The 26105-nt window shown below is 37.5% G+C and overlaps 2 protein-coding genes across 6 annotated transcripts in view; one reads left to right on the top strand and one right to left on the bottom strand.

The window, feature by feature from the left end:
- LRRN3 (leucine rich repeat neuronal 3) overlaps positions 1–17649 on the bottom strand; it is a 47352-nt gene extending 29703 nt beyond the window's left edge. Inside the window, exon 1 of the mRNA XM_072146906.1 lies at positions 17265–17649. The gene's annotated coding sequence lies outside the window, so the exon portion shown is untranslated. The remainder of the gene's footprint in view (positions 1–17264) is intronic.
- The window catches only part of IMMP2L (inner mitochondrial membrane peptidase subunit 2), a 734073-nt gene that overhangs the window by 331976 nt on the left and 375992 nt on the right, over positions 1–26105 (top strand). The window contains exons 4-5 of one of the 5 annotated variants that reach the window (XR_011854923.1): positions 21384–21446; positions 21789–22074. The exons of the other annotated variants lie outside the window; for them this stretch is intronic. The gene's annotated coding sequence lies outside the window, so the exon portion shown is untranslated. Of the gene's footprint in view, positions 1–21383; positions 21447–21788; positions 22075–26105 lie in introns of those variants that run through there. 5 annotated transcript variants of the gene reach the window in all.

Here is a 26105-nt window from a genome sequence, read left to right as displayed (position 1 = left end):
TGTGATCACATGTCGCCTGCATTGCAGTTCTTGGATTGGAGTGAAGAAGAGCACTCTGGCTACTGGGGGCATTCCTTTAAATACTGGCTACTGTGGGTAATCACTGTGACTACTAGCTACTGTGGGGAAGCACTGTGACTGCTGGCTACTGTGGACATCACTGTGACTGCTGGCTACTGTGGACATCACTGTGACTACTGACTACTGGGGGCATCACTATTACTACTTGTTACTGCAGGCAGGCAGGCACTGTGACTGCTGGATAATGGGGCTAGCACTTTGCTGGTTTCTGTTGGCATCACTGAGATTATTGGTGCCAAGTCTCATATGTCATAAAAACAAAACAAAGTAAACATTTTTTGATATGTAATTTTTTTTACAAATGTATCCTCATTTAAAGAAGTGCATAACAGAACTGCAAAAATTGACCTGGACATTCTGGCACCAATGACCCTCAGTCATAAAGGAGTTAAGCTCCAACAATTGATCTCAGTTGATATCCAAGTCATGAAATATTATACAGTGGCATCCTGCTTGGACCATGGCAAAAACGATTCCAAATAAAGTAAACCATTTGATCTTTGGAATTACCGTGACCACGGACTACTTGGGGCATTACTGTGACCACTGGATAATGGGGCATCACAGTGTCTACTGGTTACTGGGGGCATTACTGTGTCTACTGGTTATTGGGGACATCACTATGATTACTGGGGGTATCACTGTGACTACTGGCTACTGGGGGCCTCACTATTGCTACAGGGGGCCTCACTATGGCTACTGAGGGCATCTCTGAGGCTACTCGGGGCATTCCTGTGACTACACTGCATATTACCAAAAAGCAATATGGAACAAAAATGCTATTATCCTAATATGAGAGAGGACCACAAGTTATTCCACTATAAACCTATAATAACCACATCAGATCCAATGATATACTCAATTAAACAAGCACCATAATCTGTACAAATCTTTATTACCACAATTCATTATAGTCACTCCATTGAAAAGGAAACACACATATGAAAAATGTTTGACATACACAAAGGGGGAATAGTTACATCTCCAAGGCTAATATATGAAATTAAACAGTTAAAATTACATAGGAGTCCAAAAAAAACCTTAACAATATAATTCAAATAACATTAAACCCCAAATCATTACATTAGCTGTTTGATATATCACAACATAAGTACCCACCGCTGACCATGACTCTACCACCCTCTGTCCAGCTTCACTGTGACTACTGGCTACTGGTGGCAGGTGTTTTGACTACTGGTGGAATCACTGTGACTACTGGCTACTGGAGGCAGTTGTTGTGACTACTGGAGGGAACACCGTGACAATAACGATTCATAATAGTAGCAAAATTACAGTCATGAAGTAGCAACATTTTTATGGTTTGGGGTTATGTGAGGAAATGTATTAAAGTCATTTGTGGAGGTACAATCTTAGCAACACAATTCCCTTTAACATTTGATGAAAACCAGTACAGTCTACATTGGTAAATTGGTTCTCACAGCATGGTGAGGGCAGACTTTAGACAAGGTCCATAACTAGATTCTTACAACTAATGAATCATTTCAGTAATGATCCCTGTAACCAGACTACAGATCACAAACATGGAAGGATCATTTTTATCTTCCAGCAAGATAAGAAAACGAAACAAAAAGTAGAGTCTTTATACGGGCTTCTTTCATTGTTATGTTTCACCTTGTCTACCTGGTTTATTAGTGTTCTGTAGCAAATAATACATTTAAAGATTTAGACTTGCAGTGTAAAAGAAATGTAACAAAGGAAAACAATATATTATCTGTTCCCCAAAGAGTCTGCCTTTCCAACTCCTGCAGAGTCATCCTTAACAAAAACCTTCAGTTCTGTCCATGGTGGGATGATGGTATGTACCACTATGGCTCATTAATTACCTTCGCGCACAAGGTGACAGCTAATCCTGTGTAAGCTCACCATCCTTTCTGTTGATGGCTACATGATTGTTATCAAGCTAGAGTAAGCTGGATCTCAAGCTTTGATCATGTCCTTACTACATGTAAAATCTCCCTGTGCAATGTTCTGCAGGCTTCTTCTGTACCGAGAAAGATAACAATGTTCTCTCCCATTTACAGAAATATTCTAATTCTCCTGATTTTGCATGCAAGTTTTAATCTACTTTTGAATAAAACATGTTTCGGCGTTGAGTGGCTACAGACACTTTTGCATATAAAAAGAATAAAGGCGCTTTGACTTTTAGTCATTTGTTCTCATATTTTAGCACTCGGAGGATATTAGCATTGTTAATGTGACAGGGGTTAATAAGTGTAACTACTTATTTAATGGGACTTATGAAGTGCTATGATATTAAATCACATTTTTCACACACACCGCTATGTGTTAACTCATGCAAGATAACTTTCAAAAAAGTCACATATTTGGGACTCATTTAGAGCTAGCCATCTGTAAAATGAACTGTGAATAATATTTGCCTGCTTACAAAATTAACCTGTACCATCTGTGTCAAGATCTGCTTTTCACATTCCACAACTGACATACCGCCTCCCATCATCTTCTATATTTTGATATTGTTTTCTAGTTTAAATGAATAATTTATAAACTGATATCTTCCACCTACCCACAGTGCCTCTTTCATTACATTTAAGATTAAGCCTGTGGTAAATTATAAAAAGTTCTGCACTTGATTCCACAGAAATATAAAAATAAATGTACAATATACCAAGACCAGCTGAGCCTGATCCCTTGAGTCAGCCCATTACTGGTTGCATTAAGGTGCTCAGCCTGCTCATTTCTCATTAATTCATATTAGTTCAGCTTGTTAACTGGTTAAATGGGGAAGAAGTAAGAAAAGTGCAGGTTGCATATTTGGAAGGTATATTGTATAGATTGACTGTAGTGGATTTTTTAACAGTGAATAAAGGTCATTGGGGGAAACGTATCTTTATTGTTCTTGTTCTTTTCTTATTTTTGCTACTTTTAACTGAGACTTTTGTACGCCTTGCCGTGTGATTTTCACTTCTGTATCACTTTTTTGCATACTTTTGCTACTTTTTAGGTGTAATTCTGCACCTGGCCACGGGCAGGTGCAGAGGAAGGATTTTATTCCTGGACTCTGGTTTAACATGTAAATTGGAATTATTTCACATGCTGTAAATGTTTAAGATTTTGCACATAAATGTGCTCCCTTGTAAAGTTTGGGCATTTTTCATTTAATTTCTACATTTTTTCATTCACATTTTATTGAAATGTATTGGTTAATTCTAAGGGAGCAGTCACATGGCATTTTAAAAGCACTGCATATTGGCATGTGTTTTACACTTTACCATGTGTTTGGTTGATTAAAAAGCATTTTTTCTTCATTGCTGGAAGTATAAGCAGCTGTGAAAATGTTAGCACAGGAGCTTCCACTTCCAACAATGAAGAGAAACACTTTCTAACCAACCTAATTTTACATCGGAACGATGGACTATTTTTGTTTGCTTGTTGCTTATTTCTTAAAGACCTTAATTTTTTGATAATACTTTTGGTAATTTCCAGCTCTTTGTTATGGTGAGATCAGCATTGGCCAGGAGGGGGCACTGGCGCAGTTGTTGTGTGCAACCAGGTTCCAGCACTGTAGTGCATCTGTAGCCCTGTGCTCCAATGTAGCCTAGTGGCTTGTTCATTGTCAGGCTTATGCCAGTGTTCGGCATCAATGTTCATAGGCAGACATGCAGGTACTGGCACTAGTGATGTTGGTACCAGTAGGTAAAAGAGGTGCTGGCGCTGGTCTTAGGATGCTTCTAGTGCTGCTGGTCGCAAGAGGCCTGAGGTGTCCTCTGCTCTTAGGTCTCTGCTTGTCTTGGACCTCCGCAGGTCTCAGGCCAACACCTACCCCCCACCCCAAAAAGGTCCATCATGACACAGTCTTCCCACCTGATGTATCCAACGTTGTAAGGGCGGAGTCATTATCATACATCAGCGTATGATAAATGTTCCCATCTATGTGCAGAAGATTTTCACTTACTTTTCATTAAGGAAACCAAGTGATAATTCTAGTTACCATTTAGGCTTCCATTATTACCATATTATGTGCCAACATAACTCCATTTAGAATATAGTAGGTCATGTAAGAAATGGCTTTGCAGGAAAGGCAACCACTTTTCAGCACTTTTATGAAATTTTAATTTATTTAGACATTTTGATCTTCTCTCTTTTAAAAGTAACAGACATTTATAAATTCAGTGCAACCAATATGAACACCAGCCTAATATAACTTGATTCAGTAATGGATTTATTACATAAGAATACTTGTTTGATTGAACTTTATCAATGGTTTAGCCAATACCTGTATTCTTGTCAGTGATGAATTATCAACCTACCTGTACTAAAATTTTGAAGTGGAAGAACATTGCTGAAGACTGCTTACCATTGATTTTCATTGTGAGTAAACTGTGACAATAATGAATGTAGTGGGTTTGTTTCATTATATCATTTATATGCTTTTTTGTAGCCGTAGACCGTGAAAAGCTATTTATATAATCAGATGGCCTTCTGGTGGACAGAAGAATAGTGTGTCTGTACATCTTGGCAAAGAACAATGAACTACAATATCGACCAAGTGTATTATGTGCTTTATCTGAATACAAATGAAAGTATGCGTCTGTCATCCTCGCTGGCTATGTATATTAAATGTTTAAATCTGTGGCTTTGCAGCTGGATCTTTGTGGTTTCGGTCACATTCATCTTAGGCAATCAATACACAAGGCAATGTGTTGCATCAGTGCCAGAGTTAAGCAAACAGCTTATGTAGGGAACAGTTTAACAGCTGGCATAATCTAATCTAAAGAAGCACAGCAAAATGATATCAGGCCATTGTAGATTACAGCATCCGTACTGTAATGGGCTGCACATGATGCTACTACTGTAGGTCTGTGTGTGTATGCCACAACCTTTCTGGAGTCCTCTTGTCCCTGTAGCACTGCTCATAAACCTTACAGTCAATGGGCATAAGCAGTCAAGAAATGTAAGCACTCTTTGGTCTGAGAAGTTGTCTTTTATGTTTATACTCAGCATGGCACTGGGGAACGCTATGTATGAGCATTTATTGTGTCTCTTTGTGCTCATAAATAGCAAATTTTGAAGAAGTAAGGTGTCATATGGATGTATTACTATCTCTCTATCTAATATATGAAGCTGAGTGTATGTATGTATGTCCGCTAAAGGAATCTGCATCGTCATATTACTATCAACAAATTTTACACAACCACTCTCTGTGACTCGATGAACGTCATAAACTAGGTTTTATCATGAAATTTTAACCCCACGCTTTCCAAAATGCACTTATTAACCACCATATAAAGAAGCCATTGTCTGCTGGCTGCTGTGGCAGTTAGAAGCTGAGCTGTGATTGGTTGCTGTTTTGCCACAGGTCATGATCGGTTGCTCTGTGTTCTGATTGGTTACTATAGGCAATGAATATAACACAGCTTATGTGTGTGAGGTATGATAGGAGGAGATTTATCAGAAATGTCTGAGGTAAAACTGTTCCAGTTGCCTATGGAAACTAATCAGAGATCAGCTGTGGAAAATAAAACTTGAGCTCTGATTGGTTGCCGTGGGCAACTAGAACAATTTTGCTTTCAAACACTTCTGATAAATTCCCTCATAGACAAAGTAAAAGTCAGAGACAAATACAGAGATGGTCAGAGACAGAAAAAGCCAATGACAGAGACGGTCGAAAACAATCGGAGACAGTGTCAGAGACAATCAGAGAAAGTCAGTGACAGTCGGAAACAATCGAAGACAGTGACAAAGACAGCCTGAGAAAGTCAGAGACAATCAGAGACAGTCAGAGATAGAGAAACCCGGAGTCTGAGACAGAGATAGTCAGAGACAGAAACAGAGACAGTCGGAGACAGAGACACAGACACAGTTAGAAACATTCAGACACAGAAACAGTCAGAGACAGAAAGAATCAGAGACGTTCAAACTTTCAGAGACAGAGGTAGTTGGAGACAGAGACAGTCAGAGACACACAGATAAACAGTCAGATGAACACAGTCAGAGACACTCAGAGACAGAAGTGTTCAGAGACAGTAATGTTCAGAGAGAGATAGATACAAATAAAATATTTTTTGGTAACCCATTCTATTTTGTTATAGCTAAGAGCAGTTATTTATTATCCTGGACAATAGCGGGAGCTACAGCTAGTTTTAATAAAAATTTTAAAAAGATATTGTGCCAGCAAACATCATAGTTGGTGTAAGAGAACAGTGAAAGCTCAGCTTTATGATCTATATATCTTATCAAACCCTGTATTGTTTAGAGTTTTTGTCCCTCCTAAGCTTATATATTAATTGAAATGGGTTATAGACTGTTGTACAGAATAAAATACAGTATGTCGCTCTGTAAAGGAAATAATGATAAACATTCTAAGCCTGTGGGCATATACTTAGGCATACTCAAGGCTTCATCACCACTCCAGGTGCGCAGTACTGCTTTAAGGCATACATTTTGGAAACCTCTTTTAACATTGGAACCTCCACATATGTTAATTCAGACTTTGAAAGAAAAACTCTTAAGGCAAAATAACCTATGCCCTGGTAAGAAGTAAACTGAGATTCTAGTAGAAATAAACTGATCGTCTGTATCTATTTATGTCTTATAATAAATTGTTTATATATAATTGAGCTTAAAATGTAACTCATGGTTGAAATGGCAATATATCATGAAGCAAGTAGCCAATCACCAATCAGTGCTATAAGTGTTTTAAATATCAAAAGAATTATAAAAGGCACAGAAAAAATAAAAGGCACAATTATAGCAATGTAGCAGTAACTAATGGTACAACCTTAATAGCAGAGATGTTACTGAACCTATGACTGCTAAGACCACTGACTCACTGCAGCAGTCACATGACCAAAAGTACTTGCAATTCACTGTTTAAATGAGATGGGGGAGGGGGCAGGCTTTGGGTTTCCAGATAAAACTAGATTCAATTAGGGTCTACATAACAACTTGAGTTGCCCACCTTAAACAGTTGCGTGACCAATCTGTTCAGTTTTAGTCAGAAAGGGCTATCATGTTAACATCCAGAAATCGAGAAAACCTGTTCATATCTGGTAAGGAGTAAAAATACTGTAATTGGTACTGAAAAGGTTTTTGAATACTATGTTTATAAGACAAATACCAACAGTAATAACCTATAATATAGCATGTACTGATTGAATACATTTTTTCTTTTCAGCTTTTAACATATCCATTTTTGTCATTTGACATTTTACTTTTGCTGCCTAGCAATGCACAGAAAGTTCAACGGTTATTGAGGCAAATCCAGCTTAATATCAAAGAAAATGTGTTGAAAAAATATCTCACACCACCACAGTGCCTCCTAATGCAGGATTCAATAGCTGTGCGGGTAAATATTTGTCCTTCCGTCACAAATGTAAGAAACTAGTTGGTGAAGTATTAATAGAAAAAAGATGCCAGCAGACATGTCAGAATATCAAGATTACATTGTAGGTGTTACTAATGCCTAGGAATGTCATTTCTTCTCATTGCTACTTTTAAATAAAAAATAAAATCAAACATTTTTAAAGTGGTTTCATTTTGTCAGAGTGCCAAAAAAGGTATGTGCTAGAATCCAACTTCTAAATAGTCTACTTTTCTGCAATTGATGATTTACAGATTTGTCCTTGCAAATCTTTCCTATTGACATGTCCCGCTAAGTATGTCAGAAAATGAAATTCTTTTCACAACATTCTATCTATTCTATAGCCACCAGGATTTTTCTAGAATGATGCCATACTATACTATTTCATGAGATATTGTTGTCCTCAAACAAATTATGGCTAAGTTAAGTGTGTAGAAAACTGTAGATTTAAGTGATAAATAAAGGGAGGGTCTTCTCAACTAAATCTATAACTTAACAGTTTTGGACATTACAAGATAATGCACAATGAATTAAATTTAATACAACATTAAAATAAATTATTTGTTCAGAAGGGGGAATTCCTTGAAAGAGGACCATACGCTTGGAAAACCCTCCACCTTCTCTACATCCATCTGCTACCCCCTCTTTATTTTAACCTACCGCACTGTCTACAATGGGGTAACTCACCATCAGCCTTATTTGAATTAATAATGTATTATGGAACTTTCATACCTTAGAGATTGTTAGGTAGATTATCTATCTTTGTGGATTTGGATTTGGATTCAGATGGCTGAAGTTGAGTGCTACATATGTTTACATGTTTACTACTAGGAGGGGTGGATGTTTACACATTTCTTGAGAGGGTGTTATGTTAATTGGCCTTACATAGCCATTTCAACTAGTTGATTGTTACTGTACTATTTTTAAGTGATTTTATATGTCCATGTATTTTGTGTCAGGTCTGCTTGAATTGTTCTCTAATAAAGTCATTTTTTAATACGTATTGCACTATTGACACATATCTTTCTCTCGTAATATAGACATACATTGTTAGTGTGTTTCATATAATGATTAACAAAAAGTATGTGCTTTCTAAAGTACTGGGAGTTATCCCCAAGATGGTCACCATCTACAACTACAACTCCCATAATTCCTCAGTTCTCAGTAACAGCTCTTACCTCTTATGCTCTGCTCCCAGTGATGATCTAACATACTTTCTTGCTCTGTTACCATAATAATGATGTGTAACTTCCTCACCACAACACTGGTGCAGGACATTTGATGTGAACATGTGATCAGCAACCATCTTCTGTCCTGTGTCTCAACGGGGTCAAAATCAGTGGACTGATTGAAGGCTTCAGTAGTATTTTAATTCTTCAATATACTATATTTCGACAACAGTTTTCTGCTAAGGTTAGCAACATTTTAAATAACAACTAATTACATATTAGCTTATATTTTAATGACCTATAATAACTTGAATTCTAAGCTTGAAGAAAATTGCCTTTTTTTTATTGTAGAGCTTTATGACACTTTTTTGTTTCAGTTGGTACTTTTTGGGCTCAGTTGAGACCAAAAAATCAATGACAGCAGTAGAAGAAACCAGACAAAGTGGTGATAGATCTCCCAAAAAAGCTTTTGCAAATAGAGCTCTATTTTCGGATCTCATTGCCGCCTAGATTCTCTCCACTAATTTATTTTATAAAATATACTTAAAATGTAACTGTAAAGTTTAAATGTTACTGTAATGAGAAATAACAATTGCCTGACCACAAACATCTTGTAAGTGGCACAGTCCTGAGTAATGTAACAGACAGAGTGTTTCAGATAGTAGTAGAACACTGACATACTATTTTCACATGCTAGGGGTACACAAACTGATCCATTCCATCTATTTTAGAGCTTAAAATGTAAGTATTTCTGTACTTAGAAACATTTTAGGCATCACTGCCCCAGAATATCAGCACGGCAAGGTGAGCTTGTACTGTAAGTGGTGAATAGCTTCAACAGATTAGTAGAAAGCCCCAAGGAAAACGTTAATATGCTGTTCCTATTATAAGACATGTTCAAAGCAGCTGTTGTATGCTTGCTCAAGTGCTTTCTTCATGGCACAGTTTTTTAAGACACAGTGTAAAATCATTTTATATATATATATATATATATATACATATATATATATATATATATATATATATATATATGTATATATATATATATATATATATATGTATATATATATATATATATGTATGTGTGTGTGTGTGTGTGTGTGTAAATATAGAAGCTATCCATTGTTCATCTAGTAATCAGAATCATAAAGTTAATAAGAATACATCTCATTTCATCTTTTCCAGAATCTAGTGGGAATTTTACTATGGATTCTGTGTCAGTTGAATGGATATTAGGTCTTTAATATGATGTGCATTCTGTATTTATTCTTTCTTTTCAGGAGTTAATGTTTTTCTAGATCTTGAAAAACATAACTGTAGCAGCTTAACTTTATGGTATATGATATATATTTCTTCAAAATGATACAACACTAATATTGTAGTAGAAGATGATGCAGTTATGTTGTACGCAGTCATTTAGTCTTGGTGCCATGAGTAATAGTATATCATCTAAACATCTATAGAGGTCTTGTAAATCAGGAAGTGGAAGGTACTGGATATCACCATAGAAACAAATCACATGGTGCTAGAATTGTTGTATAGGGTCTTAGGACTGTTTTTAATGGTGATGCTTGTAACTGAAAATTCATCTTTGGGTATTGGAGAAGGGGGCGACATTACTTTTCATCCATTCTAGTCTCATATAAGTTGTGACTATTAACAAAGAGAAATGGCAGGTAACAATATTCGATCTTACTGACAATCACAAAATGATCGTAACATGCACATAGACAAAGGCCATGAACCCTAGATAACTGTTGAATTAAAAAGGGTTTTTGGCCAAAAGGCTATTCCTTCTGAGGTCCTCTCCTCCTTCATAGACATGCATGATAGAATTAAGCCTAGATTGCATGAGTTTTCAATTGGGAGAGGGGAATAAGGCACTGTCGGGCACGAATGGCAGTGCTTTTTCTACCTTGATCACAAAAGGATCTGACATGTTGAAATCCAACATACATCTTGTTTCTTTGCTTTGACATCTGCTATTTGGGGAGAAAAGGTAGGCCTCTAAATATGTTTTATGCTCAGCTGGACCACCTTAAGGATGTTGGAAATGTATCAAACACTAGGGAATAAAAGGAGTCATTCTGTGTGTTCTTTGCTTGGCTGCTGGGCATTAAAATCACACATAAAATGAACAAAAGGCATGAGTCATAAAGATTGAGTAAGAGAATTTCATCCAGCTGCCTGTGAATCAGAATCCAGAAATACCTGTACACTCCATACATTGGAGCTGCCGCCTCCATCATTCTGATCACACATGGTTCATTGTCCCTCTACACCCTTTGCTTATTTAATATGACACATTCTAGACTTCCTTTCTGTCCATGTTGTTTTTAGTAACATCATTTAACACGCTGCCCCAGAGGTGCAGTTTAACTGATGGCACTCAACTTATTGATTCAGATCTCTCTCAGAAGAAATGAAAGACAAATACATAATGTCGGAAGGCATGATGGATTCCTGAGAGCACTGCACTGCTTATTATGCTGAGCTGAGTAAACAGCTACATACAGACCATTGATTAAATAAATGTATTTTAATTATGCCAAGCTTAACGTTGTGTTTTGCTTGGAGTTCATGGGAAACATATGTAATATTTTTGGCCCCTGTGTGCAATCGGATGCAGTATAACAAAATCTTATTGTATAGAGATCTGAGTGGTTTTACGATGATATAACATAATTTCCTGCCTAGTTGGAAAATATTGTAATTTCTATTTCTCCATTTTCAGTATATAAATATCAGAACTGTTCTGTGGGATTAGTGCTTTATGTAATCTGTCTATATGTGCAACTCATCCACTCTTGGTAGTAGATTGTCCCAATTTCTTATTGATGATGTATCAACACAAATTGTCACAAGCTTGAACTTTTTATCAGATCACATTTGTTTTATTGTTGGTTGGTTGTTTTTTATGTGCTATCTTCTAGTCATTTTTCTGTTGAATGGAGATGGGAATAGACCTCTGATTGGTGGGGAATTCAGGGTTGTAGCCTCTTATTGTGAAATTGAAGGTCTCTTATACCTTTGTATAAATTTAGCAGCTGTGTGCCCTTCAAAACCACACCATTCATCTGTAAGGGACTGCCTAATGCAGCATACATGCTCACCCTGCTGCTCCTGGAAACTAGATCATTGTTCTTGTGATTGCTTGGACTCCTAGATGTTGGTTCTCCAATGGTCAGTTATCCCCAATCCAGTGGCTAAGGGATAACTTTAAAATCATCAGAATACTCCTTTAAAACCAGACATTACAAATGAAGTCACCACCGAAAAATCTTGTTTCTGTTTTTCGATAACATTGTCATTACCGTTACCATGTTAACGTCTATCACATTACCAAATTCAAAACCACTGAAGATAGCCTAGCCCACTCAAATAGCCGTTTCATTCAGCACCAGAGGAGAATCATAAGTGAGCGACAGATCAGATGTCAGAGTAAAATATCACAGGTCTTTTATACCAAAAGCAATTCAATTGTTTAACAAGAAATTACATTATAACTAAATGTAGGGGCATCCACACCACAACTTTCCTATTTGAATTTACTGCTGTTATATAGTGCCATGACCACATATGACCCCCCTTCAGATACAGTACGTCTTGGTTCACCATGTTGTTGAGCCAGAGTCCTGAGATGCCATTCCAAATATTTTCAGCCTAATTTGCATTTTTCAAAGGTGACTTTCTGACATGGAGGGAGCAGCTGGACAAATATATGGGTGGGTAGCATTTAGTTTGGGTGGGTAAACTTTGGTGATAAGTTCTCTTTGATGAATAAAGACAGGTGCATGTAGTGGCCCAAATGAAAGCACATTTTTCATTCTTTTTCACATTGACAGTGTGCATGCCGGCCAAAGCCTGTAATTGTGCATCTGTTGACACCGTGTTGCTGGTGCGCCTGAGAAAATGTTTATAAGCTCTTTTTTATAGCACCCTCAAGGCTGATATCAAAGTTTTCTATGGGACCTTGACATGAGTGTACATAAGGTGAAACATAAGTTCATATAACTGTACAGATTGCAAATAGGATCTATAAATTCTGCGATACAGAGTATCATTTATACTTGAAGGTAATTTCCTACAACAGTGGATAGAACGTTTTTTTTTTACATTTTAACTACTAATGACCTATTCATTGGTAAATGGAGGGGTATGACGCCCTCCACCCCCATTGACCAGCTCCCTAAAGTGTTGTTGGTGTGCAACTACACTAAAGTCTGAATCAATAAAACAGGTCATCCATATTCAACCCAACGGCAGAACTGCATGCACATCTCTCATTGAAGTGAATAAGAGCTGCCCTGGCATTTCTGCTGGCTCAAACATAGAGTTGTTTGTTTCAGGCATTGACCATATTAAAGTTGAGGGTCAACATTGTTGCATACAGCTGATTAGCAGAGGTGCCATAGGTGGCAATCAGGGGTGAACCTAAACTCCCTGCTGCCTGAGGTGAGCAATAGAATGGTGTCCCCACTCTCCCATCTACATGTAATATATTAGGTTATTCCAGTTGAAATATATCAGATTAAATGGGTCCCCCATGCTGTGTTTAACACCCATGCTGACACCCATGCCAGTAACTAAGCCCGTAATGCTGCCCACATCTTTTTGCTAGTGGTGCTACCTGAGGCAATTGGCTCAATTTTTACCTTATGGCTGGTGCACTCGTGGTGGCAACCCCTTCGGTAAATGATTAATGACCTTTCCCATGGATGGCCAAAGGGCATAAATGTGTTTATTTTCACATGTAAACGTGTTTAATGATGCAAGTTATATAATGTGAGATATAAATTATGAACCCACATAAAGTGAAAGATAACTCGCCTTTTAAATTCCCAACTAGCAGCACTACCAATCCGGTGGACCATACTGTCACATTATAAGTGGCACCTGTCACTGCCCATGGTACATTAATTTTATGGTATGCTGGGGGAACACACGATCAATAATAGTTGGGAGTTTAAAAGATATGTTTGGGCATTGTTTTATACTTAAAGTGTATTTCTTCCCATTACCCAAGACCCGTTTGAAGATGGTTCCACTGCTAAGTTTTGATATCACTCACCACAGTCAACATTTTAAAGATAAAATATTTGATACACCTTTATTCTAGTTATTATCATTGATTTCATAGCTATTTTAACTACTACATCCATTTTTTATGACTTGGTCTTCAAAAGTAAAGGCAAACCAATCAAAACTATATAGCTATAAACGTGACTTTTAGAGGCTAGGCTGTATAAAATGCATTTTTCTTATACATCTGCCTACTGTTGACCTTTAAAAAGTTCCTTTTGACCTAGAATATTAAGAGCCTGCATCTAGTGAGAGTTACTGGCAACAAATTGAACTGCATATTCATCAGAGCTGTAGCCGTGTGCTAAGATATATGGATTCCTTTTAATTGGCCATTTCACTGAAGAGGTACATACAAAATGCAATGTCAACCAATTAGAATATGAAGTGGTTTTCAATTCAAAAATGAGAAGGAGATTCATCAAGAAGAGGATTTTTTCATCTTGTGGTTGCTAGGATTCTTTTCAGCCTAATACCAGTATATAATCTATCATTGTTTTGTCTCTTCCACACCAAAATTAAAACAGTTTTTTCACTTAAAATTTAAATGCAATATATTTAAATATTGCTTATAAAGTTTTAAAAAAAAACTAGTGCAGGATTAAAGTCACACGGCTTTAGTTGCCATTTTTTTTGTATATAGCAAATACACTAGATATTATATTAACAACTATCGAAAAAAAAGTATTTTGATGTCCATTTTTAAGTCACTATTGTTTTCGTTTGTTATTTTACCAAATCACACACTTATTGTCATTACAAATGTAGAAAAATGTTGGATTGAAAAATACTGTTACATTTTGAAACCAATGTGTTAAGAAAGACCTTTATGTCCTACAAACAGTAGGTTACCTGCTGCATTGCACAGAATAGGGGATGATATTTCTCCGAAGCTTTAACCAGAGCTTTCAACCTGTGCGATGCAACGACTTGTGTCGATTCCTACAGAAATGCCATAACTAAAACAAGGTGGCGTCTTTTACAAGAACAGAAATTCCATAGTGAAGTTGTCTTGTGTGTTTGTATCCTTAAGATGATCCTTGGTGATGTGTATGTAGGGGCCGGAGGTAGTGAAAGATACCGTGGATAGCTCCTAGCACGTATATATCTCTTCAGGGAAGTCAGAACCATGCCTGATTATATCAGTATTGACTGAAGAAATTCCAATTGTGTCTTGTGTTATTGTCTGGGACACAATAGCAGATCTGTGATTTTAGGAGCACAATGTTATGACTTGAATGTAAAGTATATGTTTCAGTCAATACTATTCACATACCTGGTTTCCATAGCTCAAGCTAATTTTAACCTGATGTAATATTTAGGCATATCAGGCCAGATAATTCATATTCATGACATGCAGTTCTGGTGTGTGTTATATCAAATCCATTTTGTTTGTGCTGTATTAGGATAAGGGCAATGGCCTATGACCAGTGGTGTTCTATAAAATCGCCATGTAATGTAATTTTACCAAAGCCATCCTTTCCAGGGGAGGCCTGCAGGGATTACTCTGCACTCCTTACAGGCCACTTTAATCTGTTGATATGTTAAATCATTTCCTTGGTGGTAACTTGGAATATATTTGCTGCATTTTCTGCTTTGAAGGCCATTGATCTGGCAGTGAGGGCAGAGTGCATTGCCTTTGTGTTATATCTGGAAAAGCTGGGTTGCATTATTTGTATTTAGTATTCCATGCTTTCCTGGCACTTGTCCAGTTTGTGATTAAATTGTGTCATCCATTCCAGAGTTAATCAATAACCTAACATATATCACTTTATAGTTTGCTCTGTCCAGGTCCCAGGATGATGCAGGAATAGTCTGAACATGTTGTTTATTATGTAAGCATAAATCAGAATTGTGAGGTCAATCTGCTGTGATGTGAATGAATAAGTTGCTGTATGATGTGGACATCATATGGGCTAGTGAGGATAGATAGATGGATATGGCATATGTTTGTATGGATACATAGTACACACGGATATACAGCATAGTAGCACAGCATATAGTCAGGCAATTAGAACTTATGCCAAGCTTACATTGCCTTAAGGAATAAAAAATCTGTTTCTTGGCAACTGTGCCTCAAGTTAAAACAGTCTGGTAATGCACATTTGTAACATGCTGTAGACATATAGGACATAACCGTAAAATAGGAGAAATGTCAAAATCTGCTAAATGTGTATTCTAGAATTCAGTCCAGGAGCTGAGGCATACACAGCAGGAATGGAAGGAAGTGATACATTGTTATTGTTGTTTTTAAATATTAATAATAATAATTTGGAAATGGCACTGCCTGGCATCCTGAAGCTTGTTTGTGTAGCAGCTCACAGCAAAACCCTTTATGATTAAGGGATTAGCTGGAAATTTCACGCATTGGCATATTATTAGCTGCCAACATCAGCTGCATTGTTAGAGGGCTGTCCGTGCACACAGTATGCCTCTGCACACTGATGGATTTGTAGTACGGCGACCGTGCGTGGGTGACACTTCTTTTTATATATTACATTACTTAGCAAGCTTATGCTAGGAGTAATAACTCTTAATGGGCAGTTATGGAAGCAGACTCCCAGAGTCCAGCAGCAGGTTGAATGTGACGTTCATCAGGAGGGGATAGAAGAATGGTCCATACTTTATGTGCCAAGTGAAATAAGACTTCACAACCAAGGCAAGCCTATCCTGAGCCCATCCGAAATCATTCTAGAATAAATAAGACATCATGCAATGACCCTAAACTACTTCTTATTTAACGTCCATTGTCTAGATTAACCCATGGAAGGGACAGCGCCTCCTCATTAATGCAGGCAAACACACGCTAGTCAGGGAATTTGTGCTTGCTGTGAAAGACTAATATGTGGATTTCCTTTCAAATAAAGCATATCTCTAAGCATGCTGTCTCTCCCAAAGGTGCTTGTGACTGGAGGCTTTTCTCTTGTCTTGTTAACCTCTCAAGTGCTGGAGGGGAATGCACTGCATCATTTTAAAAACATGTACTCACCAACAATCCACTTTGTAGTTTAACTACTACTATATATCAGACAACCTCACAAAGCAGTCAATAAGAAAAATTATTGAAATAATGAATACATTTCTAGCCATGAGCCTGATAACTGCTTAAGGAGATTAAGACTTCTTTGGTTAATATAAGTCATTTTCCCCCCTCTTTTTACATGCGTCAGTCAGAGCTGCATTAGCAAAGCCGCTATTCACACTGTGTCTTTAGACTGGCAAGAGGATATGTTTTAAGGGAAGTCATTTACCACAATCCCTAAGATGTAGCCTGGCAGAAATCCAATAGCTCTGTGTGTGATATGCTCATTCAGGCACTGGGATCTCAGCTTTTACATTCTTGAAAACACTGGAAATGTCTAAACAAGCTCTTTCCTATATTGTTCTCCTGCTTCTAGACCCGTAGCAAGAAATAAATTGGAAATGTTTACCTTCGGGAATTGACGATAAAATTCATAGACCTTTTGTACAAATAAATTGCATAAACCGTTGAATAATTTCCTACACCTGTGATTATTTTTTGCAAACAATAAACATGTGAAATGCATTCGAAAAGCAGCACCAAACAATAGAAATCATTTGTAACTTACCTGCCAACAATACTTTGCTCTCTTTATATTCCTCGGCTGTGACTGCAGTACATGCCGGATGAAACCTGCCTTGTAATAGGGGTATTTCTAGTTGTCTGCACATATCCTACAACACGGACAGAGCAGCTCGCTTCTTCCTAAGATCCTTCATAGCTGCCAGTGCTTTGTTTCTTTGTGGCTGATGCTGACAATCCAATACAGAGATGCTGCTTGTGTAGACTCTACCCCTTCTCCTCCTTTCTGTGGTGCTGGTGCTAGTGGTTAGTGCTGCATCATTCACCCGATCAGTTGTCACACTGACATGGTGCTGCCTGCTCAGCGATCATTAATAACTGAACACCCTCCACTCCCCAGAGAGGAGCCAATAGCTTCAGAGTGCCAAGATACAGTACTCACAGCTGCTCTAGTCTGGTTGGCTGAAACAACATGCCTATTATATGACATTGCTGCTTAGGTACAAATACATGAAACCAGCCTCCCCCTTTCCTCTATTTTTAGGTAAAGAGCACATTTTGTCGCTCACATGTTCGCCTTCAATTTGTACTTTTGCTTTTAACATTGTCATGGTTTAAAGCATAGCATACGTAACATTAACAATAAGCTAAATGCAGAATGGATCAAATGAGAAAAATATATAAACAAAAAAGTAAAGAAGATGTATATTTTTCCAGTCATGTAGAATTCCATATACACCTACTCAGTGAGTGTTAATAGTGAAGCATACAGTGTGTTCACGCCATTTCCCAATATATGTTGGGTGTCCTCTAACACATCCATTTTAAAGCATTTTCAACAGTTGTCTGACTCACCTTCCCATCCACATGGTAAACTTAGCATCCATAAGAGTGTTAGTCCAAACTAGCGGATGGAACAAAGGATCAATTATGCTAAACCCAAACAGCCCAATCCTTTTGGTCCCTGGAAATCTGGGCAAAGCCATAGACATTAGCTGTGCATCTGGTCTGCTCTCATATATATGGGTATATAAGACATTCATGTAATATACTTTTTCATGTAATATACTTTTTTCATGTAACACCTTTTTGAATTCTTGTTCTCAAAATTAATTGTTTTCTACATCAGTGTTTCTGTGAAGCACTTATAGTATATTTGTTGTCAGTGTTACTTCGATATTTGTCACAATATTTTCATCCCAATTTTCATTACATAATACATTATCATTTAAAAAATCTTTCCAAAGATGTTGGGTTTTAGAATAAAAACACATTAACAATTTTTAAAAGCTTAATACTTAATTTCTAGTTCATTACTTTACTGCGTCCATACACATTCCATTTTACTGTCTTACTTACATACCCAACAATAAAATTGTAGCTAAATCACCAATTATAAATAAATTATGAATAACTGAAAATCCTGGGGTTTTTGTAAGATCAAAGAAATGTTTTGGACTTATTTTGCTATTTAATATTTAAGTTCAAATGTTATCTTAGGTCAAATTTTTTTTAGCTGTCCCTGGGCCACCTGACTCCAAGTGAGGGGGAATCTATATGCATGTCCTCATAAAAGTACAATGTAAAAAGTTGTTATTTATCTGATATTACTACAGGCGGTCCCTTACTTAAGAACACCTGACTTACATACGACCCCTAGTTACAAACAGACCTCTGGATTTTGGTAATTTGATGTTCTTTGGTCCTAGGCTACAATAATCAGCTGTAACAGTTATCAGAGGTGTCTGTAATTAAGATTTATTGTTAATCCTGGTTCTTATGACAACCCAACATTTTTAAAATCCAATTGTCACAGAGACCAAAAAAATTTTGACTGGGTTTACAATAATAAAGTATACAGTTCCGACTTACATACAAACTCAACTTAAGAACAAACCTACAGAACCTATCTTGTACGTAACCCGGGGACTGCCTGTACAGGATAATTTCAAAGCTATAACTTTTTGCTTGTTCACTGTTCAAATCACTTGATCTTTTTTATTGGAAAATGTAAAGATAAGTATTATATCCCATTTTTATTTGAAAAACATAAGAACCCATTTTCTTACTCATAGATCCAGGCACTGTGACTGTGATAATCTTCTTTGTCATCATGGCCTCCTTCCTTCTAAAATCAACTTTTAAAAATTTTTTATAAGTCATAAGGGCTCCTGGGGATATTACCAGAGCCTCTCCATGCTGCACTTTCACAGGCTGTTACATTGTACATGGGCAATTTGCCCCTCCCTCAGTGTGCTGCAATTTCCTCTGCTACCCTGAGATTGAAACAGACAAAAGGAGGCTGAAGGAGTAGAGAGGGTGGGTGAAACAGTGAAACCGCCTGTGAAGCTGCAGCACAGTTGGGCTCTGGTAACTAACCCTCTTAGAGGGCTTGCCGACTCGGACGGCATATATAGGAAGTAACTTGTGTAAATTCTGTATATAGATGTATGTCCTCTCTGTTTTTTTTTTTTGTATAATGACAAATTTTTCTAATAAAGTTTAACTTTTTCAAAAAAAAAAAAAAAAAAAAAAAGGTCGGCAAAACATATTCCTGTGAAAAGGTAATAATAAAAAATGACATGTATAGTTATAAGCTTTCTTTATGTAAAACGAAGATATACCTTTAATTACTGTAGATGTGGGGTTATTATGTAATGTCAAAATGATTCTTTACAACAATGAAACAAAGCATTAATGAAATAAAAAAAAGAAGTTGAACTTCTCTATGCAGTTAATATTTGATGATGATTGTTCACTTAATTTATATGAAATAAAATAATAATATGAATAATAAAAAAAAAAAAAAAAAACCCTCTTAATACTTGAGGATCATTAGCATAATTTCATAACTTAATTTTAGAAGAAGGGAGGCCATGGATTACATCACGATGGTAAGATCTAATTAGTAATTATCTATAAGTTGAGGCATGATCCATTTACAGGTAGAAATTCAATCTCCCGACAGGCACTTCAAAGTTCATCTTGGTCTGTTGGATCTCATGTTTATTTATCCCAGACTTCTTATTTGTGGGAATTTATGGGTCTGGATCATGTAAATGAGGCTGGGCACATGGAGATTAAAAGAGAAGTCACCCCTGTTAAATATGTGAAAACGTTGGGAGTTATTCATACTTTTGAAAAAGACACATGGAGGAGCTGTTTCCCAAGGGTGGGGAGGACTGCTCCGCGGTGGCCACTCCAGCTGACAAGTGCTTTGTTAGAAAGCACATGTCATTGAAAGGTACCATATAACATATCTTTTTTTCTGTAAAACCTATTTTTTATACAAAAACTCTTTGCCAGTGTATGTGCTATGCTCTGTGGGGACTTGGGGTGTGGTAAAAATGGGTCTCCTGGTGACAGGTTCCTTTTAAGTTTACAGGCATGTAAAGGGACAATGAAGGGATAGGGGAAATGCTTTCTAATGACAGTTTATGAAAATATATTTAGTTTGGGGGGTTGATTTGCCTAACAGGTTCTCTTTAATAGAAACCATAAACTGTAGTCGTATTGCATACAGGACAGTTCAGAAGGAGAACACACAACTAGAACTCAGGGGCATTTTACATTGTAAATAACTTACATAGGCAGAACATATGTACCCATCAGAGGTGCTCTCATTCTCAAAACTACTGTACTGGGATTAAGTGGCATCTGTAAGAATTCACTGCCATTTCTTTGTAAATAAATTCAGCATAGTTGTCATGTTCCTTACAAAGATTTATCCAAAGTGTCTGAAAGCAAAACCATTCTTGTTGCTTAAGGCAATTAATCAGAGCTCAGTTTCCATTTTCCCACAGCATTTTGCACAATGGAAGCTAAATTCCGATTGGTTAACGTGATTAACTTTAAGAGTTTTTCTCTCAGACATATCTGATAAATCTCCTCCTAGGAAATCTACCATTATCAAAAAGTAAAAAAAAAACCTATAGATACTTACCTGTCCCCCTCTTCAGCTTGATCCTGTCGCTTGTCTTCTCTACTTATAATTGGCAGGCTGGAGCGGGGGCAGATGTCCATTGCTTTTAATTATTCATGTGATGTCACCTCCCTCTCCAACATAGGAGTGGGAGCTGCAGGGGTGTGCATAATTAGCAGCCCAGAGCGCAGAACATCTTGTCCCCGCACTCTGCCCTGCTAATTAAAAGTCTTTTTTTTCTAGGTGATACCATTGTTTCAAGATTAGAGAAGAGAGGTGCCAGGATCAAGATGAAAAGGAGAGCAGGTGATTATCTGTAGTTTTTTTTTTACTTCTTGGTAATGGAAAATTTACTTTAATATACAAAGAGCTTTATATATATATATATATATATATATATATATATATATATATATATATATATATATATATATATATAATATGTATATGTTCTGAGAATATCCCTCTGCTAACCTAGCATTATATACAACTTATATTTTACCCTTAGGTTGTTTGTGATCTATTACATATTTTGCCAGTAGATTTAACTTAGTAAATATAGACTTTTTAACATCTTGTAAGTAGATATTGAGCAGAACAGTACTTGGCATCCTTAACTACAAATTCTAATTAAGATCTAATTCCCAGTGCGTCACTGCCTCTTTTCACCTCCTCACACACGAAGAAGAAAGGAGCTGTCATTTATAACAATGATGCCTAAATGGCTCAGGAAGATTACGTGAGGTTACTGAGTCTTGGCGATTTCCATGAATTGTGGCGACTGAAGGCAAATGTCACATGTCAAACACGTTGCATGTACAGACTGAAGACCTCTTTTATCTCACCATCTATGAAAGATCATCTAACTTCTATTCTGATTCTTTTATATTAATGTGTTTGGAAAGGAAGGTTGTGTGATATGGCATCAGTAACATCTGCAGTCAAATGTGTTATGTTCAGTTTTGGATTTTCTGACTTTAACAAGTATTTTTCTATATTAAAACAAAATGTAACTGCATTTATTTTCTGGAAAGGATTACTATCCCAATATATATGTTGCATTGTCCTTTTGCGTGAGCTAAAATCACAAGGTAGTCTGCCAAGTGAATGCACACCCTAAGGCTTTGCCAAGTTAAGCACCACTGAAAAGTTATTTCACAAAGATACTTGGCATTGCTGAGTGCGCGTACAGCCCGCATATCACCATAAGTATCAATGACCTAATGGATTTTACATGCACTTTTCTTCTCTGTGTGTTTGACATAAGTGAGTTAAAAAGCTTTTAACTGGATACAGCCTAAGGTTAAGGTGTTCCTATCTAAATCAATGCTTTACTAAGGGATTTGCTTTCTGCAAGGCTCTTGTTATTTAACTAAAACACATATAATGTGATTGTTTTCATGCTTTACATGAAATATGACTCCCTACCCCAATTAGTCACTTTAGCGCCCCCATGCTGACTAGCATTCATTTGCGTCTTTTGAAAGTATTCCTCCTGTAATCTCAATTTCCTCTTCTCTTGTACCTCATTTTTGTCTTATTCCATCCCTTATTCCCTCCCACATGGTCACTTTTTCTTTTTTTTTATCACATTTGGGTTTTTCATTTTACTGCAGCCCAGCTTATCATTGCATACTCTTTGGTCTGGCCTTTAATTGGACCATTCACATAGAAATCTCTTTTTTCTTTAGCTGTATTTTGCTTTCCTTGGATGTGTATTTTTGATCAATATGTTTGAAGGCAAAGTCTGCGGGTTATGTTGCAAATATTGTATTTTTGATAACTGTATCTACTCATTTCACCTCCATTTTCAGTATAATCTCTGTCCAATATGAAGAAAAATAGCCTAAAACCATGCTTCACAGAAGAAATGTTGTCTGCTGGGTTATGATATATGTTGTACCTCAGGTATATTTTGTAATTAAAGACCAAAAGTGAAGGTTAAACAGGTTATCCAGGAAGAAATATTTAACATCCCATGGACACCAAAAGAATGGAGTATGCGATGAACTTGCTCAAATGCAATTACTTTTCCTAGGTTCTACAGATGTTGAATTGTTCACTACTTATTGGGGGTCATTTATCTTAGTCTTTTTACTTCTAATTGTGACTTCTTTTGGGACCTCTGCACAATTGCACCAAAATTTGTGGCAAATCCAATTCCTAAATTTCAATTGATGTTTGCAAAATTAAGCTAATTTTTAAACCCTTACTTTACAATTTTATTGCTGTTTTAGCTTCTATTACTCCCTAGGATTGTCAGTGTAATAATTCTGGAGTGTGGGCAGGGACTCTCTAAGCAGACACTTCATGATCCCTTTAGTGCTGTGTGATGCTGTGAAAATGTGGGTAGATTATCAGGGGACAGGGTTTATATACACTTTCATTTAGTATCTGACACATAAAAATAGAGATAATAATAAAAATAATAATTCTTTATTTATATAGCGCCTATAAGTTACACAGCACTGCACAAAGCATGTCAAATTGGTCCCTGTCCCCATGGGGCTCACAATCTATACCCTACCAGTATGTTTTAAAGTGTGGGAGGAAACCGGAGGACTTAGAGGAAGCCCACGCAAACACGCAGAGAACATACAGACTCTTTGCAGATGTTGACCTGGATGGGAATAAAACCCAGGACTCCAGCGATGCAAGGCTGTAATGCTAACCACTGAGCCACCGTGCTGCACCAGATCAGACACATCAGATGAGTGATGATGAGATCCATGAGATGCATATAACAGACAATTACATTCTCAGCTCTGTTATATCTCAGCCACAGCATAAACTGTCAGATCTTCTGTGCATGTGACCCCCTCACCTGTATAAAGACTTTATCTATCTGTAGCTTTACTCTCCTCACACCGACAGGAAGTTTCTGTGTGTGAGCCTGTTTTTGAATGCAAGGGTGGGAGCTGGAGTTTAGAGAGGAGCTCTGTGCAGCGTCAGACAGGAGAACAATGGGGCTCATTTACTATGCAATGCTTATGCGATCGGATTTTGGCGCATCGGCGCCGGCTTGCACGCGTCAGAAATTGGAGGGCAGGCAGTCAGACAACCCGACGGATTCGACCAACGCGCAGGATTTAACATTTAGAATTGTGTCGCAAGACACGCACTCATTGGACAACGGACTGTGGGAGCGCTACAAGACCGGGTAAGTAAATCTGCCCCAACCCTGAAGTCAGAAGAATAATGGTCGGATCCCAGGCTACCAAAATTGTGTACACCAGGACTGATAGAGACAGGTTTGAATTATATCTGTGAAATGCTGTTTTTGTTAATAACAGTATATTTAAGAATCTTGTCTTTGTGGGAATACCCCTTTAATGACTCAGGAGTTCAGTGGCCAGTACAAAAATGTTCAGGGATTGTGCTATATTCATCAAAGTAGAATCTAATAAGACCTGCAATAAAAAAATAATCCAAGCAGTAGAGGTACAGACTACCGGCACAACCACATTAGCATATCACATCAAGGACGAGTTCAGGTCCGGGAGCCGGGGTTGTAAACCGGATCACATATACCACGTCCCAAACTGCGGTGCACGCCAGATTTCGCAGTCAGCAACCAAGAAACAAAAAGAAAAAAGACATGCGTCACTCACCGGTAACAGGGATAATGTTCGCTTTATTGTGGGGAAGAGTTCATATCAGGGAGGATGCACGCCACGCCGGGGTGACGGGCCGTTTCGTGCAGTGTGCGCTTTCTCAAACCTCGGGCAACGCAAGACTTCCGTAGGCAGCTGATATACCTGCCTCGGGTTCGCGTTGCCTAGGGAACAGTGTGCAAACAAGGTATTAAAATATACACAACAGTGAAACATTAAAAACAACATTAGGCAATGTTCAAATGTAATACCTATTCACTTAGCCAAGTGAATATAGTAACAGCTGGATTTTTTATATATATACTTATATCTCCTAGGGAACAACATGTTAGTGTCTAGTATTCTATCATTTCGTGCAATTCTTGCAGCTGAGCAGCGAAGGGAGTATGGGGCAAATAAATACGAAGTAACAAGAGCACTATTTCAAATTCGGGGGCAAGGGGTTATAACCACTAGAGGGGGAAAAAAAAAAGAGAGGAGAGAGGAAGACAAGGAGAAAAAAGGGGGAAAGACGTCAGGTAATATGGCAGAGCGTTGTATGTCCGCACTAGGTATATACATATGGGGAATATAACATTAACGCATAGTATACAAACTATGTCCGTATGTGTGTATTGTGTAATGACTAAAAAAGCGTTTCTGTTAAAGGAATACGCTTAAATCGTTTCTATCATTCAACCCCATAGCGCCCAATGCATTATATTTAAGAATAAGTTTTGCCTCTTGTCTTAAAAGGGTTTTGGGGCGATCACCTCCCCGGGGGTCTACTTCTACTTTTTCCAAGCCTGCAAATTTGAGCAATTCAGGATTACTTCCATGTTTTTCCCTGACATGGTTAATGAGGCGGGGACAGCCTTTACCTGTACTAATTGAGTGGCAGTGTTCACGGAACCTAGTGAATAGATTTCTAATAGTTTTACCGATGTAATAGTATTGACAGGGGCAGGTGATTACATAGACTACAAATGTAGATCTACACTTTAGGAACGACCTGACTACATGTGATGTACCACCCAGTTGAATTGACTTTGTTTGTAGGATATACTGACAAAAGTTACATGAGCCACATCTATAATTCCCAACCGGGGTACATTTAGATAGCCATGTTGCGTCAGATGAAGAGAAAAGACTGGAGGTAAGTTGAGTCCTTAAAGAGGGGCTACATCTAAATGTGATAAGCGGTCTTTTATTAGTGACTCCAGAGAGTTGGGCATCTATTTCTAAAATTTTCCAATTTTTATGTATGGCAGACCGTATGGCTCGCTCGCAAGGACTGTAGTTGAACGAGAAAGCCACTCGTCCACCATCAGACTTATCCTGGCTATCTCTAGCATTTTTTTCTCTCTGGATC

This window comes from Engystomops pustulosus, chromosome 4, assembly GCF_040894005.1.
Source record: "Engystomops pustulosus chromosome 4, aEngPut4.maternal, whole genome shotgun sequence".
NCBI lineage: Eukaryota > Metazoa > Chordata > Amphibia > Anura > Leptodactylidae > Engystomops > Engystomops pustulosus.
This window is presented reverse-complemented; position numbering and strand designations above follow the sequence as displayed.